Source organism: Pelmatolapia mariae, linkage group LG4 (assembly GCF_036321145.2).
Source record: "Pelmatolapia mariae isolate MD_Pm_ZW linkage group LG4, Pm_UMD_F_2, whole genome shotgun sequence".
Taxonomy (NCBI): Eukaryota; Metazoa; Chordata; class Actinopteri; order Cichliformes; family Cichlidae; genus Pelmatolapia; species Pelmatolapia mariae.
The window spans coordinates 29,413,710-29,431,765 of record NC_086230.1 but is presented as its reverse complement, the minus strand read 5'-3'; positions in this window follow the sequence as shown (position 1 = coordinate 29,431,765).

The window sequence follows — 18,056 nt, the reverse complement described above, 5'->3', positions numbered from 1 at the left end:
AAGTTGGGACCAATATGATCTATGTCAGGCTATATGTCATTGGTTTAATGCATGTCAGAATGTGTGAGCAGCCTTCAAATCAAATAACAGGCTCTGGCAGTAGTGGCACTTCTTTGTTTCTGTGTGCATAAATGCATAAAATGCAGTTGTATTGTGAGAATTCGATGTTTTACCTACCTTTTTACATTTCAGCCTAAATTAAATGTGTTCATAAAGGTGTTAACTTTTGCTTTACTTTAATCCTATTCTTACCTACATACCATCCAGATTTTAAACTGAATACTCTGCTGATACTGATGTTTGTTGAACCTTACACAGAATTAGTTCATTCTCACCTTGATGACCTTCTTTGAAGTAAATTTCTGTGGCCCACAAAACCTATATTGTTGCAGGTTTGAGAATGTGTGCCAATACCACTAGTGCTATAAAGCTAACAAGTGCTCATTTAGTTACTCTCCTCGTAGCACTTAGTGCAATAATTCTGTTTTAATGACTCTCACTAAGCACAATTTAACTGTACATCCCATGTACTGTGAATAGGACCTCTGGGTATTTTAGCGCTGCACAAGGTAGAGCATCCATTTTGTCCCCACAAAGCCTCAAAACCATTAGTTAGACACAGAAACTCAGTTTGTCCAATAGCCCTGCTTGCCTACCATCGCTACAAGCATGTCCTGAAAAAGCTCACCAATGAAACAGTTGCTCTGCTCTGTTGTTCTGTATCTGACAGTTCACTATTTGATTAATGCTGCTTGGAGAGAATGTGGAGAGAGGCATGTGAGACCAGTGAAGAAGGCAGGGGAGCAACACTGAAGTCTAATTTAATAAAAATTTAGTAGGAGCATTTCCATAAAGAGAACAAGTGGATCCACGTGGGCTGGCTAATGACAAGCACAGTTGGATCTGCAAATTTACCCAGACCCTCAGCTCTATAGAAAATGACTGTCTGGCCATCAGTTAGTGCTGCTTAGGTTTGAGTTTGCTGGATATGCCTGGATTTGTGTTTTTCCTTTAAGATAGAAAAACACTGGGTCTATTTATAGTGAGTTTGAGGTGACATTTGGTATCAGCATATCTAAGTAATATATTCATCCAGGGCATGGTGTGAGGAATGGAACTGCCCAGGAAAACACATGTCAAACACATCTGTGTTTCTGATATCATTTACTGATAAGTTCACTGACACAAAAGTTTACCAGTTCAGCTCTAAAGTAGATCATGTGATGGCGTCATTCCATTTGGAAACCATTAGCTTTCCATCTGTTACATAGAGTTTATGTGTAAGAGGTCCCACAAAGAGTGACAAACTTTAACAGGGAATTTTAGCCTAACAGATGTTCACCGACTTTATTTATAGATCAACCTGTTCATGCAAAGTCAGTTATGCTACAGTGGAATGCATTGCACCATGCCGCTTCTTCATTAGTTCTCATACTGTAACAGCACAAGGCTTGTCTGATCAGACCAGTTAGGGGGTCAGTGACTCTCTGCAGGTTAATATTAGGCAGCGGTTAGTCAGAGGTCTTTAGTTTCACACAGTTTTTCTCAAAAGTGCCCGAAGGGAAACTGAGAATGAGCGGAGCTGTTTGGGGATCTAGTGACGCTTTAGGAAAACATGGTGTAAAAATGAATGGGAGCGCTAACTTCTCCAGACAGATGTGTTGATAAGACCTCGAAAGGAAAGCCCATGAGAGGAAAGAGACGGCAACAGGGGAAAGAGCAGATGAGGCACGTGGTGTTGGAACAAATATAATACTAGAAAAAAAAACAGTTATTAAAAATATTCTTTATTCTGACTTCTGCTAAGTTGTAGTTGCAGCTCAGTCATATTCTTTTTCAGACTATGCCTTCATCCATCCCTCTAAATTAGCAGCTGTCAGGCCCCCTTGCACTACAGCTCTGATTGATGAACTCTTTTGGGAGTTAACGTGACACACTTTGTGTCAGCTTTCCAGACTGCTGCACTCACACTCTTTATTGTCCTTTTTACCCAATACCTTGAACCATTTTTAACCTTTTTGCCAAATACTGCTTATTGTTACCTGATCTGCCAAAGCCTCGACCTTCTGCCACACAGCAGGTGGTGAGCAGATAAAGATACTTAATTCTTTTGGTCAACGGGTTATAAATATCACCAATTGTAGAGAAGAAATTCTTTCCTTGTCTTGGCAGGCTTGGCAAAGGAGGGGCTGGGATTGTGAGTCCCATTGCCTCTCAACACACCCACATCCTTATGGTGTTGATGAAACTGCAGAGCTCTGATTGATGACTGCACCTTTACTTTAGTGGCCTGGGGTTCGTTTACAGTATGTGGGTGTCCTCTCAGTGGAACCTCCAAAGACAAAAGTGTGTGTGTTTTTTTAGTGGTGATTTTTTTTCCACCCGGACATTTTTTTTTTAATCTCATCTTTATTTTTTCCCCAGTAATGGATCATGTAGCCTCCCTTTGTTTTAATCACCACTTTACCTCTCATTAAGAAGAGTCAGCAATCAGCGGTTGGGTGGCAGAGGATTTTTGTGGGAAGCTAAAGCTTTTCTTTATGGCATTACGTGGACATGCCAAGTGAGTTGTGAAATCCAGCATTGTGCCAGTATGGCTTTTCGGAACAATAAAAGCCACTGTGGTTTTTGTGTGGATTTTTTTTTTCTTTTACAGGAGAAGCAGAAGAGGATGGATGGATGGATGGATGGATGGATGGATGGATGGATGGATGGATGAAACTTTGACAGTTAGCACTTTGACCTATATAAGTGACAAAGTAACAAACTTACTATTAACTGATTTTCAGAGCAATTAAGTATACACGCCACTGGCTCATGCCCTACAAAATTTGATATATTTATATTTGTATTGTGTATATACTTCATTTGATCTACTTTAATAAAAAATAACTATATTTTGAAAGCTCGAGCTATTGTGATTTTTATTTCCATTTGTGTGTTTGATGTATTGCATTCTGCAATCATTTAATGTTTACTGCTGTATTAAACGTTCTGTCATACATTCTTGGTAAGCAGCAGGAGGGGCTGTTTTATTCACCAGCTAATCAAAAAGCCACAAATATTGGTAACATGCAGTTTAATTCTTCACATGTGGAGTTGGTCACATGTCATTTATAGCCAACAGAACTGTGTAAATTTTACAAGAATTTCAGAAAAAAGAAAATTCATTACGTAAATCTGTGAGACCAAAGAAGCAGATGTTTAAAACTGTGACTGAAAAACATGGGAAAGAAAGGGCATTAGTGATCAATCACTTTAATGAGCACACTTGTTATGACAGCTGTGCAAACAGCAAGATTTATATTGAGTTTTATTCTGAAAAATATGTATGTTGCTTTAGATTCAAACCAAAGTCAGAGAAAGTGGTCAGAGAGTGGCCACGTAAGCAAAAGCTAATCAATCAATATAGACAATCGATTTTAGGTGATTAAAGTTAACAGGAAAACCCTTACTGATACGTAAGAATTAGTTCAAGTTTTCTATGCAAATCAGAAAACACCTCTCTGTGGATCGTTATCTTGTCATGATAAAGGCGTGACCCATTGTCCTGTGCAATTCACCACAGGTAAGGTCTCACAAAGCAAGCAGATCCAGGGTGAGGGGTCAGACTATGAGCAAATTAGAATTCCTTGATGATGACAATGATGAACAAAGGATCAAGTTACTCTACCAGAAACCTAAAATACCAGGCACTGGGTTGGTACTTCAGAGCAAACACCACATGATGAGCCCACTACTGAGAGAAAAGGCCAAAGAAGTTATAGATTTTAAATATGTTTAACATTTCATGCAATTATCCATTAGCAACTAAACTAATTTGGTGCATTACACCATGTTGGTATAGTTTCCTTTAACATAATAAAAACATGGGCAGATCAGTATGACAGCACTGTGGAAGACTCTGATTTAGTGGGATTTAAAGTGTGATGTACTGATGTCCCTGAGTGACTGTGCTGTTGTTCACAGTGACGGGGTCACAGAGGTCAACTAAGTTCTCTATTATTGCCAACAGTGGGACAAACTGAATAAAAAAACACTGCTCTGATGTAGACTGAATGTATGGCATATATCCAAACTAACGCCAATGCCGGGGCAGCACAGCGATCAGTGATCAGTGTATTTATGCTGGATAGCTAGTTAGGTAGCACCGTTAGCACCAATGACTTTAGAAAACAGTTTTCTGCAGTCATGGGTTAGCACCGTTACCGTTAGCTAAAATAGAAGTAGCTACTCCTAATGCGGGATTTCTGGGTCTGTGCTGATTTCCTTCACAGTGCTAATGTACTAAACAAAGCTTTAAAGGAAACTTACCCTGGCTACATGTGCTCTGCACTTGTGAATCCAGCATGGCGGATGGAGGAGAGCGAGGAATGAGACCTCTTCATCTTCTGTTTTCTGATTGGCTGTCCTCCACTCCTGTTCCTTCCGCCTCCAAACTCCAAACCCAAGTTTCACAACTGAAATTTTCAAAATATAAGTTCAAATTTCTTTCTACACACTCTGACTTTTTATTCTGCAACTCTCAAATTTTGCAACATATATACCTTCATAGTGTACATCCTCTGTAGGTTGTTTTAAAGGTTAAAGATTGAAAGAAGGTAGCTGAGGCAGTTTGGGAATATAACTAGGGTACCTGATTGGTGCCTTCTCGGTTTGGTGTTTCGGCTATGTCCTCCCAGAAGAAGGCCCAGGGTAGACCCAGGACATGCTGGGGAGCTTACATCTGCTGGACTGGTTTAGGACTGCCTCACTGTCATCATGGACGAGCTGGAGGTGGTGGCTGGGGAGAGGGAGATCTAAGTGTCTCTACTCAGACTACTGCCTCTGCAACTCGAACATAGCAGAAAATGGATAGATGGAAATCACAAAGGCAGCAATTTACTCAAAGCAAATGTCAGCATTGTTATTGTCAAATACATGCTATGAATATCCAATATATCTGTAAAGCTTTATGAGACTGTGAATCATCAGACTTTTATTCTCTGCATTACACTTTCATTTTTTCAGCAAGATCTCCTCATACTTGGCAAACAAGGAGCAGGTGCTGTTGGGCTCTTTATTATTTCATTTGTATGGTAATGATCTTCTTTTGGTTGCGCCTGATACTTCCTGTTATGTTCAGAATGCCAATGATTTTGTCATTTTCCTTCCTTATGTTGGTATTTATTAGTTTATTAAAAACCTTTTCATCATTCTTTTTAAAAGTGACTGCAGCTTTTCATCTGCAGTAATCATAATGTTTGTTTTATCATTAATGTTAAATGTATTTCTTCCACTAGAATATTTGCACACATTGCTGGCTAATAATGTGACTACTCATGATATTTTACCCATCCAAACAACTAAGTAATAGCACATACTTATCCATATAAGAGACATGTTGTTCTAAAAAACTACTAAACATTTCAGCATGAGTGGTTCTTTTATATTTTTTACTTCTATATTCTTCTATTTATGATATTGATCTTGTCATTAATTGACTGTAGCACTCTAAGTCCTCTTTATTTTTTGATTAATGACACATAGACAAAGTAAAAATAGTTTCTATGCAGTGTTATAGAAGAACAGAAAACGGGAACTTAATTTAGTATGAGGTATAATTTTAGCTTTTTTGTGTTCTCTTTTAATCAACGGGTACATGTGGTGGCATGTCTGTATTTAACTGCTCTCTCCATTCTTCTCTGTGTCAGTTATATGTACCTACTGGGTCCTGCTCTATCAATAAATGAAGTATAACATGGGATTATTGTTAACACCTCAAAGGCTGCTGAGGATCCTGCTGTTTTTATACCTGCATGAGTTTATTCCCACAGGCCAAATATATGCAGTTTGGATGAATTGAAAGCTCAGAAGGTTTGATTGTCAAAATGTTTGCCTGTGTGTCAGCCCTGTGCACAGCACATATTAATCAATGCATGCTGGGATAGGCTCCATAGCACCCCACAACTCTGAAAAGGAGGGATAGAAATAATAAAATGAGAGCCTACAGCCATGTGAGAGGCTGTGTGGTGCTGGTTTTATTTCTAATCTGAGCTCTAAATTATATGTAAGGCTGATGGGAACATGTTTTGTTCTTATCCCAGGGCATTAATACAGCCGGACAATATCCTCATTTGGATGCCAAGTGGTCCCAGTCATTTGTTCTCATCCAAGAGACATTTTATATCCCATCTGGGACATCTATGACTTTGTTTTGCATTGATTTCACTCGCTAATTTGTTTCACTTTCATTTGATTTTTATGTTCACTTTTTCTCACTGCTTGTTTAGGCTAAAGCACCAAAAACTTCTTGGTTAACTTTAGCAAAAGGTCTGAGACACCACTGAGGCCAAAAAGGCACCCTGTCCATATCTTCTACATATCAGTAGTTTGGGCAAAGTGGAAATGTTTGATAAAAACGTGCTTAGTAGTAAGTGTTAAATCACACTACTGACCTTTTTATTTATTTATTTATTTATTTTAATTTTTACCAGATGGGGAAAAAGATGAAATGTAAAAAGACCACCAGCTTGGTTACAAATAATCTTGATGGGGACATAAATGTGCACACCAAATGGCCGGATAATCCATCTAAAAGCTCTTGAGACATTTTATTCAGGGTCATAAATATCAGCCTCTTGGTAGCATTAGGATGGAAAAAGAACAGGATTACCAAAGGTTTAAAAATGTGCTACTACTCCGTCATGTGGCGGGCTAGTAGGCTAAAAACTCAGGGTCGCTGGTTCAACTCCCCAGCTCACCTGGCTCTGTACGTTCACCTGCTGAGGGGAGGTCCAGGCAAGGGGAGCTTGGAATGTAAATTTCAAGGTCCAGGGCTTCCCCTGCTTCTGTTTCTTTCTAACTGAATTTCCCAGAGGAACCCAACCGAGGGATAAATAAAGTTTCATCTAATCTAAAAGTGCTCTAGCAATACGACACTGCCATCACCAGAGCCACAAGTATTTATGAGAAAGAAAATATAATATATATGTAATATCTTTAATTTCCATCAGTTGAATACAGTGTATTTTACAGTGTTCACTAGATTGATGAATGTGGGTTAAATGTGGTTGAATGAGAAAAAATAAATGGACAATAAGAACCAGAAAACCCCAAGTTCTTGCTGATGAATCAGCTTCCTCTCTGTGGTTCCTTTACTGCAAAACAGAAGGAGGCCAAAGGAAGGACTTGATGAGGAATCATGTAAATGACACAATAAGTGATCAGAAAACATAGGAGTTAGACTCCCATGTTACCATCTGCACAGGAAATTAAATGAGAGTGAGGCGTGCCCTTTGGTCCTAACCCATAACTACATTAGACTTCCTTTGATTAACCACCAATGTCGTGTTTTATAGAAATTAATATTTTAAAAAGCAAGCTTTGTCATTACTGCTCGTTTGTGTTTGTTTGGTTTTTTTTTGGGGGGGGGGGGGGGGGGGGGCTGGATACTTGGCTTTTCAACTGCTATATATTTTATTCAGAGAAAAGCAGAGCAGAGAGAAATGGAAATTCTTTTCACCATGACACAGCGGTGGTTTACTGTGATAGTCTCAGTCCTGACACATGCAGAAGATAATACGTTATCATAAATTTGATTTCCAGGTCCAGTTGTTGTACTGAGGTGTGCTGTGGAGCAGAGCAAGCTGTCTGTTCACTGTCACCTGCACATATTGCCCTGTGCAGATGCAGCAAGATGTGCTGTGAGTACCCAGCATCTCCGACCCTGAGGAGAAATACACCACAGCAGCCCAATCCTTCTTGGCTGCCATCTATCTTTTCTATCTCGCAAAACACCCTTTTCCCCCCTCTCTTATCACGCATTCCTGTATACTTACAGCTACATAGTCATCACTATGTAGCAGTACAGTTGCTGACTAGCCCGCACAGTTTCTTAGCACACCTACTGTGAAAACACTCGGGGGATCCCAAACATTCATTTTTACGTAGGCACTAGATACTCACTATTCAAGTGGCATAGTGCTGAAAGCATCTGAGCACTGCATCTGCAGCTAGAGCTGGGGAAAAAACAACTCTGTGTGCATTGTTGCTGACAGAAATAGAGTCCATTAGAAGGTGTGAATGGAAGAGTAATGAGAAAAACCTGATTGTTGGGTTTGGTTAACTTCAATGTCATGTCCTGTAGTCAGTGCTTGTTTTGTTGAGGGAAGTTTTGAAAGCAAAACGTGCAGCTTGTAGCATTTCACTGCATGTAATGGATATCAACAATGTTCTGTAAAGCAGAGTTCAGTGTAATGATCTAAGATCGCTTTACCTCGCCCCTTTTTTCTAGGTATCACTGAGAATGGCAAAAGGATGCTGTAATGCCTCTGATCAGCCTCAGTACCCGGAGGAAGTTTATTCATCAGTGTGGTCGATTGAAGTGCTTGTTTGTTGAAGAGAAACTTAATTTGTACGTTTGTATATATATGAACTGTTTATCCTTTTGTCATACATGGAGTCAAGGACGAAAAGCCAAGATGATTAGAGTGGAAAAATCACTTCTTGTCTTGTAATCAAAGCGAGGAGAAGGTGTGTCACAAAAATTAACCCAGTCTGTGTTTTCCGTCTGCTGGCTATTAGAATTTAAGCCAGAGAATATGAGACCAGGTGTCCCATGCAAGCACAGTCTAGGTCTTCGTGGTATCAGAGAACAGTGGGAAAAACAAACTGTGTCCAAATTTTACCCTAGGCACTTAGAGTTTTATAAATATTTATAAATGTTGTGGTTTTACAGTATGTTCCATTTTGGGGTGTGCCACCTTTTGTGTCCAGATAAACATATGGTACAGTAATGTTCTGGTTAAGGTAAATACTTTTTAGGAAAAAGACTTTTAGTACAGATGCATTTGTTGTCAAGTCAAGTTTATTTGTTTTTCTCAGTATCAGATAGAGCATGTCAGTGAATTTTACAAGCTCAGCAATGGCAAAGAAACCCAACCCAACTCAGAATCCTGAAACATTAGAGAGAAAAACTAAACACAGTGTTGTAAATATTGATAGAATTACAAAACCCCCAAAATAACTCATTAAAACTGTGATTCAAGTAGCACTGGCAAACGTAGAAAGATAAAATAAAATTAAAAAAACTCATATCCAAGTAACATTTAAATTAGTTATTTTAGGTAATGTTTTAAAATAGTTACCAAAATAAGAGCCCAAAGGTGTTGCCAAGGGATTTGCTTCTAGGAAGGACTTTGGTCGCATTAGCCTCACTTGGCTAATGCGTACCCAGCCCAATTTTACTCTTTAAGTGTGTGTGTGTATATGTGTGTGTGTGTGTGTGTGTGTGGGGGGGGGGGGGGGGGGGGGGGGTGTATCCATGACCGTTTCTGTTAATGAGAGTGCGGGGAATGAGTGGGAGGGTGGGGTGGGGTGGGCTGCTTTTAACCATGTAAAGCACTTTGTGCTACAGTTTGTTTTGTATGAAAAGTGCTTTATAAATAAAGATTGATTGATTGATTGATTGATTGATTGATTGATTGATTGATTGATTGATTGGTATAACGTGTTTCATGCCCCTGAAGACAACATGGTAAATAAACAGTGACAAATCCAGTTCTAAGAAAGCTGCATGAGGTGTAAAATGTAAATTACAACAGAACACAAATTAAACACAGATTTACAATAGAAAATGAAAAATACTAAATGCTTTAACGGAGGCATTTTACTATTTAATTAAAAAAAAAGGCACAAACATATCTCATAGTCGGGACACGCAAACAAAATCCTGGAAAGAAAAAAGTTCTTCGAGAAATCTAGTGGAAAATTTTGCAGCTACTAAGGTCAGTAGTATAATAAGAGCATCTTAGAAAGGCAAACTTTCTCAGAAGCAAATATAGCCACAGTTCAATAATCTGTCTTCACAATGTGGAACAATTCCACAATAATTTTCTTCATTGTAAAATTGCAAAGAATAGCTCATCTTTATATGTTTGAATATCTCATCATCTACACTGCGTAATACAATAAAAGATGCAGAGAATCTGGAGAAATCACTGTGCACAGGGGAAAAGGCTGAAAATCAATACCGGATGCCCGTGGTATTCAGGGCTTCAGGCGACACACAGAAATAGGAATGATTCTGTAACGGAAATCATTGCATAGGCTCAAAGATACATCCAGAAATGTGTCTATGAACACAGTTCACCGTGCCATCCAGAAATGCAGGTTAAAGGTCTATCAGGTAAAGAGGAAGCTATAAATGAATATAATCTGCAAACCTTGCTGCCTCCTCTGGACTACAGATTGTTTAAAATGGACCGAGGCAAAGTGGAAAACTGTTTAACTAAACTTTGAAATTCCTTATAGAAAAAAATGCACACACCGTCCTCAGGACTAAAGAGGAGAGGGGCCATCCAACTTGAAATCAGCACTCTGTTCAAAAGCATGCATCTCTGATGGTATGAGGGTGCATTAGTGCAAATGCATAACTGGAAAGCAACCATCTAGAAAGCAACCATTCAGAGCCGCATGTGTAGAGCAGCTAGAATCGTATATCAGACCAAAATGGAACAAAATTTCTGTCCCAAAAACCCAACAACTGGTCTTCTCAAGTCCTGTTGCTGAAAGAAGAGAGGAATGTTTTACAGTGGTAAACATGCCCCTTCCCTTTTTTTTTCTATCAGTTTAAACATTTGATATGTTATATTGTTATTTCATGTTTTATATGTTCTATTGTGAAAAATATGGGTTTATGAGGTTTGCAAATCATTACATCTCTTTTTTATTTACATTTTCCTCAGTGTTTGAGCTCTTTAAAAAGCTTTTTTTTCTGTTATAATAAATAGTTTCTGGCACCCGCTGTGCTTGGGAAAAATACATTGTGAAATATATATTACAAGTTTGAAATATATTCTTTAAATGTAAAATTTGTTAGCATTCAAAGGAGAGGTTGCCTTTATTAGGTTGCCTGTCTCCTATAAATGTACAACAATAATAATATAATAATAATTTGTATTACTTTCATAATTAATGTATTACTTAATTATGTAAGTAATCCATTTTTTGAAAGGGAAAGAGGTTGTATGAAAGTCATTAGAGGGCATGAAAGGTACACAAAGTGAAAAACTTAAGCCAAGGATGTTATTAGACAGGAAGAGCATTATTGAATTTGAATATTTTTGGTAAAATGTCATTTAATGCAGCATGCACATTGTGTTTCGTGCATTTTTTTTTTTTTGCACTGAACCAGAAAAAACATATGAAAAACATATGAAACATGCTTCATTGATTTAATCAGATATGAAGAGTAAATATTGTAGTAGATAAACATCGATCCATCCGTTCTCTGCCACTTATCCCTTTTTCAGGGTCACGGGGGGGCGGAGCCTATCCCAGCTGTCTTAGAACAAGAGGCAGGGTACACCCTGGACAGGTCAACCATTTGCACTCACATTCACACCTATGGGTAATTTAGAGTTTCCAACTAACCTATCCCCACTAACTACATGTCTTAGATAAACAGTTTGAAACTTATTAGAAATGTGCATTAAAACTTTTCTATGTGTTAAAAAAATAGCCTCCAAATTTAATTGCAATCTTTCATAAGATACAATTTTTGCTGGTAAAAATTAGTCGTACACATTTTCTTTGATGCAATATTTCTTTTGTCAAAAGGTGCCTTTTGTTATTCTCAGTCGCGTCGCTGCCCTGTGTTTCCTTCACAAGAGAGTAACCAAGTTCGTTGCATTTCCAGATACATGTTGAATTGTTGCAGTTCACCGAGGCCTATTGTTTTTTGATTTGGTTTTTTTTTCTGTTTGTGCTGCTAGAATGACCCAATATCTTTCTCACTTTCTGCCCAGTTAACTGTGTGTAACAAAGTATTCTTCCGTATCCGACAAGATGAATTGTACCAGGCGTTGAAGGTGCACGCATTACAATGGTGGTCACACACTTTCATTTTTCTCACTCTGAGGCTCAACTTAGAGAAGAAAAATCAAATCTAACTCTGCCCTAAAATTATTCATCTCTATCTTGATATGAAGTGACAGTCAAGTTATGGATGTGGGCAAACTGAATCCCAGTGAGTCTCGCTCTAACGTTCCATTAGTCAACTTTGTTGTCCATGCTACTTTGTAGCAGAGCAGGAAATAAGCAAACCGCATCCGTGCGTGAAAATCCAATGAGCTGCTGCATCAGAAATGAGAAGAGACATACTTTAGATTCCTTAGTCACTCCATAAATAAAGTTAACTCTGCAAGCAGCATTATAGATAATCACTTAAGAAGTCATTCATTTGGGTATTACCTATCAATAAAGGAGGAGAACTTCACCTTTTCTGTTGTAAAGGTGTAAACAGTAGGGGTCCATACACATATGGAATTGGTTTAAGGATCTGTACGAGGCACACAGTCGTTTTATTTCTGAACAAAGGCAAAAAGTTTTCTTATTTCATCTTTCTTCTTACCAGATGACATGCATTAGAAACCCCACAGCAACAAGTGCAATGCCATAAATTAAAATAATTCTGACTGCTGAGGGTCTAAAGTGGGGAGTGTTTAACTTTGGGATCCACTAGAGTGAGGTGTTACAGGATGGCGCTCCTACAGCTGGTTGTCATCAAGTCTATTCATTCCCGATTTTCCACCTCCAAGTCAGTCATTTCCAACATTTTCTCTTTTAATTCTTCTGTCTTTATAGTTAAGTGAGTAGGAACAGGGCGGTCTGCTAATTTCTATGTAGGATGCAAGCAAATGGGAGAGGCTGGGTTGGATTGATTTGTTTATTTGTTAACTGTTGCTTGGCTGGATGGTTTCCTTATGTGCCCTACACATGACGCAGAGCTGGTATTCAGGCCTGAAGCCAGCTCTCCTACATAGATTTCACACCCTACAGAGACATATATGAAAACACTGATAAAGCAGAAACATAAACAGTAACGTAACATAAAAATCTGGTAAAAATGGCCCCGTGTTTCCTTTTCTCTGAAGCTATGCGTGCATGCTGTTTGCTCTTATGTCTTGTATGTTTATCTGTCAGGTGTTTTAGCATAGGAGTGCAGAGTTCAACCTCTGGGATCCTGTTGGAAGACCTTCACAGATTTACTCCTTCCTCCACTTAGTGAAAAAAACACTGCTCTCTAAAAATATCCTCCTTCATAATGTCAGCTCACATTGTTTGCAGATGTAGATTGACCGACTGAAGCAACAGTCCAAAACGTTTCCAAGCAGATGTGTTTCAGTGTTTGATGAATTTTGATTTCATTCCAACCTGCTCTGCTGTAGTGAGGAACTGAGTCAGAAGTGTGACATGTAGCAGTCAATGTTTAAAAAAAATGAAAGCCACGTTTTGGCTTGAATCATGTTTTTTCTCTCTCAGAGGAAGTGGCAATTGTTGCCACTAGTGTTGAGCCATTTTCAAATGAGAAAAGAAAAACAAGAACTGAAGGTGAAATGGAATAAAATTGAATCTCTGTCGTTATCCATCCATCTATTTTCATCATTGTATGCTCTGTTAATATATTTAGGAAAAAAAATATTCACCGAAATGTGTTAACCTCTTTAAGTGACACTTTATCCATAACACAGCCATGACTGTGTCTCACTGTATAGACCACAGTCCTCTGTCCAAAGTGAGAGGCAAATTTTACCACTCAGGAGCCATGTTGGAAATTCCTCCAGGTGGTTATTTAAGGTTTACAATGCCAAGACATTTCTCACATCCTTTTTAACATAAACCAGAGTGCAACAAAAAACATGGCCATCTTGTCCCCTACTCACAATTAAGGACTAGCTCCATGGTGAAATTTGTAGTCCAAGCCAGATATTTTGGATAGAGCACGCCATAGTGGGCACGACCAAAACAGTAGAAAAAAAATCTTACCTTCCACCATAGAGATAAAAAGAAAAACTCCCAGACATAAACATTAGAGAAGGTTGCTAAAACAACCTCACAGCTACCAGCACTACATTTTAAACATGTAAGCAGTTGGTAATCTAGCTCTTCTAGCTTCAATGACACTACAATGACACACAGCATAGGCTGGTGTGGAGTCTGGAAACAGACAGAGCTAATCCAGTCGTATCAGGTCCTAATTTAAAGCTGGCACCTCCGGTCTCCAACCAGTGGTCAGCTGCCACATAGAGCTTACATAACTGAAAGCATAGAACAAAATGAACACCACTCCTCAGGCAGGGAGGAGGGAAAACAATAACACAGAATACAAAATCAAGTCTGGGTCATAACACTTTTATTTCAGTGGTCACCTGAACATTAAACACCTCGTGAGTCGAATCATCAGTCAAATCTCATTAAGTTCTCTTTACAAGTTTGATGTTGGCCCAAAAGCTTTGAAAGTCTTTTTTGTGCTACAGGTTCTTCTTCTACAAAACTCACTCACTCACAGTCTCACAAAATGATGGATTTATTTAGCGCCTAATTCCAAGTATTGACATGATCGGTGTGACTGGTTCTTTTTATGCTTGCCTGCCGCAGCACATGTGAAAGTACTGTGAACCTCAACTTTGCACTCATGTCAGTCCAATAGTGCGACTGGCTCATAATTTCAGGGTTTGGCTGAAATTCCCCGAAGTTTCAGACAACCAGAGTTTCAGACGTTAAGAAAGTCTCATGTCTTTTGGCTTTATTAAGAAATTTCCTGCATATTTATTGAAATGCCCACATTAAATTTTTTGCCTTTTGTCATCATTAAATCTTTTAGATAATGACAAAGATCTGTTTTATATATGGTCCTTATGACTGGACTTTTCTATTTTTAACGCGTGATATTTAAAATAACTATACTATTATATTTCTTTCGGTTTCTTTGAGAAAAAATCAATTTTTCTTTCTCATCTGTTTTTGTGCCATGAATCCATCAGATATGACTAATCACCATGCACATTTTAGCCCATTAAGTGCTGATGGAGTGTGTAAGCCCTGTTAGCAAAAATCTGATGAATTTATCTAAGTGTGTAAATAACGTGTCTATGTGAATGAATAAAGCTATAACCTGCTGATTTAAATTTACAAAAAAAGCATTCATCAACAAACTAAAGCCAAGCTGAGACATTCTTCTTGTAGGTGCTTGTTTCTTTTTTAAATTAGTCACACAGACAAGTTTCAGTTGTATTGCTTCGAGCATGTTTGCAGATTTGCTTCAAGTTGGCGTATCTCTTTCATTTCATCTCTTTATGGGCTTTTTTGTCATTTCAGCTGAGTTGGAGTCCTGATTAATCTTGATAGAAGGAAAAACTTCTGTTGATTAGTGTTTCCATGTAAATGTTCCCTGCTGATCAAATTAAAATGTATCTGTCAACCCCATCTTGCTCTGCTTTGTTGCATTCAGTAGAAACTAGTGAAGGGGGGAGCTGTACAAAAACATTTCATCACTTTCGTGTTGTATTACTATAGTTCATTTTTTTAAACTGTTGTGCTATTTCACAAAAATTGAACCAGAACAGACGTTAGTACTGTTCTTGATCATTTTCTTGCTATTATGTCATTTCGTTGTTGATGAAGGATTTATCGCTGAGGATTAATCTCTGACACGTAGCAGGAACAAAAATTCCATCTGGAATCCAAAACGTTTAAGTGGTGATAAGACTGTAGAGAACCGCACTCTGGGTCCAGTAGACCTTCACATATGGTCTTGTTTTAAACTGTGGTTTGGCTGTGAGTCCAGCACGCCATTCTTTCTGGTTTAAGCATTTTATTTTCATTTGCTTGAGGTCATTTTCACAATGCTTTTGGGTGTTTTTGAAAAGGGGGGGGGGGGGACAACAAAAACTGCCTTTCATCAAAACTAGTAGGGTGGGAAATGTTAAAATGTTGATAGCTCTGTGAGATTGTGACACCTGCATGTTCAGTTTTGGAAATATTTTAAATAATCTAATATATTTCTCCCAATGATAAAAAGCTTGCTGCGATTTTTCCCACCCTCTTTAGATTATATGTCATACATGTATCCAGCCTACTTTCAACTGCTGACTTAAAGAAATTGATCAAAATCTTTGAATTACCCCACCAAGGTCAGCATCATTGTCATGTTTGTAAAATGGAATCAATCAAGCTGCCCGTTAGCTTAGCTTAGCATGAGGAAGAAATACAGATGTTGTCAAAAGTTTGTATATACTCATCATGGTCATGAATTCCCTGGTAATTTAGGGTTTTTATTGATTTCTTTGAACTTTTATTGGGAAGGTCCTTCCAGAAACTGCATGTTTTGATATTTGTTTGGGATCACTGTCCTGCTGGAGCGTTCAATCGTGTCCAAGTTTCAGCCACCTGGCAGTTGATTTGAGTCCTCCTTCTTCATTATTCTTTCCACTTTGTGCAAAGTATAAGAATCAATGGAACCAAAACAGTCACAAAGCAAAATGTTACCATCACCATGCTTGCCATGGTGGTAAAATATTCATACTGTAGGTTTGAAAGCCTCACCTTCAAAACAGACCTCTTGTCATTCTGCCCAGACAGTTCAATCTTTGTCTCGTCTGGAGAAAAATGATTTCTCCAGATGGCGCTTGTCCTGTCCATATGGGCAGCTGCATTAAAGGTGTTGATTTTGGAGGTGAGGCTTCTTTCTTGGTTGGCACCCTCTCGGCCCAAAGCAATGTAAAACTGGCTTCACTGTGGACAGTGATGCTGATGCTCCAGCAGTTTTCAGTTCACAAGAGCTTTGAGCCTCCGTGGCTCCTGGCTTGGTCTGGAACATCCTAATTCATTTCCTCCCATCTGAGCATGACAGTTGGGTCTTCTTCCAGGCTTTAGCAAATACTTGCAAAGACACGTGCAAATACTTTGTACTTAACATTGTTTGAATTAATGAAATTGGAATCTTCAGTTGTTTAAAAAGTGTTCCCAGCTTATGTAAATCTACAATTCTCCTTCTGCACTGAGTTCTTTGGACCCATTGGTCTGAGTACTGGTCTTGAGTACTCTTTTCATGCCAGCAAACTTTTGACCCCCTTGTGAATTAGAGAAAATTCAAAATAAATTTAAACTTGTGCATCCAGTTCTTATTGGATTTTAAATTAAATATGTCTCCTCTAAAATCATTACCCTCTGACAAAGAACAGTTCAAAGAAATCATTAAAAGCCCCAAATTACCATGACGGTCATGCCCATGACGACTGTTTGTAAATTCTGACCACAATTGTGTTTTCTCCTCATGCTGACCACAAGTATACAGTAGCTGGCCAGGCTGTGTCTGCAGCTAACAAATCAGTCTACGAGTGCTTCTAAATTTAATCGATTACAGCATGATGTTGTATGGACTGAAAATATATGAAGATTTATACTGTACTGCTCTTCTAGTCTTACTTAGCTCAATAAGTCCCTTGGGCTACAAATCACAAACATTCATGCAGCACATTATAATATGCAGTTTAAGTGATTATTTTTAACCCTTTATTATTCTAACCAGCAAGTTTGGACTGTGGGGGGATGGAACCCCACATAGACACATCTAAACTTCACACAGAAGTACCCCAACCTAGCATCGAGCTTCCAACTCAAAACCTTCTTGCCATCAAGGAACAGTGCTAACCACTACACTGCTATTCCACGTACTCCTGGTTTTCACGGATTTTGATATGAAACCAAGAAAATACAAGCCATGCATAAAAAAACGCTTTAAATGGGCAAAGGAAAGAGGAAATCATTTCAGGATATAAAAGTAAATGATGTACATGTCATGCAGTCAGTCATGAAACTTAAACTGAAGGATGATTTCAGAGAGTGGATTCATTAGCATAAATCCTTAATGAACTGCTTCAAGTTTATTAAAAACCTGCAAGCTGCAGTTTCTTTGGAGTGGACCTCAAAGTCTACCGATTCAAACGTCACTGGAAATGGAAATGTACAACGAAAACAGCCTAAAAATATCTCTGAGCCTGAAATGATCTGCAATTCATAAACTATTAAGACGCAGCGTTCTACCAGACAATAAAAGCATTTGCAAGCAGGCAGTAATATATGACAAACCGGATTATTAAGTCCATACTTTCACCCATCTACAACTGTTGCATAATTTTTCATGTTTTTAAGGTCATGACAAAAAGTTATTACACTGAACTTCTTTGAGCTACTCTAAGCTAATCAACAGCTGGCACAGGTTTCATATTTGC